The sequence below is a fragment of the Schistocerca americana genome, chromosome 1 (assembly GCF_021461395.2).
Source record: "Schistocerca americana isolate TAMUIC-IGC-003095 chromosome 1, iqSchAmer2.1, whole genome shotgun sequence".
NCBI lineage: Eukaryota > Metazoa > Arthropoda > Insecta > Orthoptera > Acrididae > Schistocerca > Schistocerca americana.
Window position 1 is genome coordinate 139,209,220 of NC_060119.1, and position 1,410 is coordinate 139,210,629.

The window sequence follows — 1,410 nt, forward strand, 5'->3', positions numbered from 1 at the left end:
CAACAATGTGTTTGGCTCACACACCTTGTTCATGTTTGATAGCAGAGTTCTTGCTGCTGCATCATTATGGTATTATAGGAACTCAAAGGTCAGAAAGCAATTGCTGAAGCAGATATGCTCCTCGTAAGACCTGACATTGTTGGATGAGGAAGACACAGCAGTGTGTATTATTATTATTATTATTATAGATTTTAGTGATCCTGATCACAACATAATGTGATAATAACCAAATGTTAACCATCCTCAGATCATGCTTGCACTACAATTGGTACCTAAGCACAATGTTAACAAGAGCATCACTGCTAAGCATAACTTATCAATACCAAAGGCTGCTCAAAGCACAATCTTAGGCATATAGAGCCATTAGGAGTGTCCATATGTGCGATATGAGGATGGTTGCTAGTCAACCAAAAATTGTTATTACAGTATTTAGTGGTTATTACACTGTACTGTGCTAAAGAGTATTAAAATTTATAAAAGTACTAACATTCAGTTCAAAATTGCATCAATAGTGACATATTTTCAAATAACTTTTCATCCCCTATTTCACCTCCTTAGTGATGGGATTTTGAAAAATCTCTTAGTAAACTATGGTTAAAGTATAAGATCAACGTCCCTTCCAAATTTCAGGTTTCTATCCGTAGCGGTTTGGGCTGGTTGATGATGGGTCAGTGGATCAATCAAGCCCTATTTCACCCCCTTAGGGTCTGAATTGCTGAAACCAGTGAAAAACATATTATTTCATATCAGACCAAGAAACCAAATACCAATTTTTGCAGATTTAACTCTAAAAATGCTTTCACAACGAAATATTTTCATAAAACATTTCGCCCCCCTTAAAGGCTGAATTTCTAAAAATACTAAAATGTGTATTTCTTTATTTGGAACTGAGATGTCAAATAACAGTTTACATAGACATGGCTTTAAAAATACTTTAGTAGTCCTTTAATAATAATTCATTTTCAAAAACAAACTTTCACCCACTATTTCACCCCTATAGGAGATAAATTTCCAAAATTACCGAAACATGTATTTCTTTATTTTTGAACAAGAAACCAAATATCAATTTTCATAGATTTTGCTTCAAAATTGCCTTAATAGCGACACTTTTCAAAAATCTTTTCATCTCCCATTTCACCCCCTTAGGTGCTGAATTTCAAAAAAATCCCTTCTTAAACGATGCATATGGTATAAGGTCGACACCCTCCCCAAATTTCAAGTTTCCATTTTTAGCAATTTGGGCTGGGCTATGATGAGTCACCTTTTATATATCCAGGGTGGTCCATTGATAGTGACCGGGCGAAATATCTCACGAAATAAGCATCAAACGAAAAAACTACAAAGAACGAAACTCGTCTAGCTTGAAGGGGGAAACCAGATGGCGCTATGGTTGGCCCGCTAGATGGCACT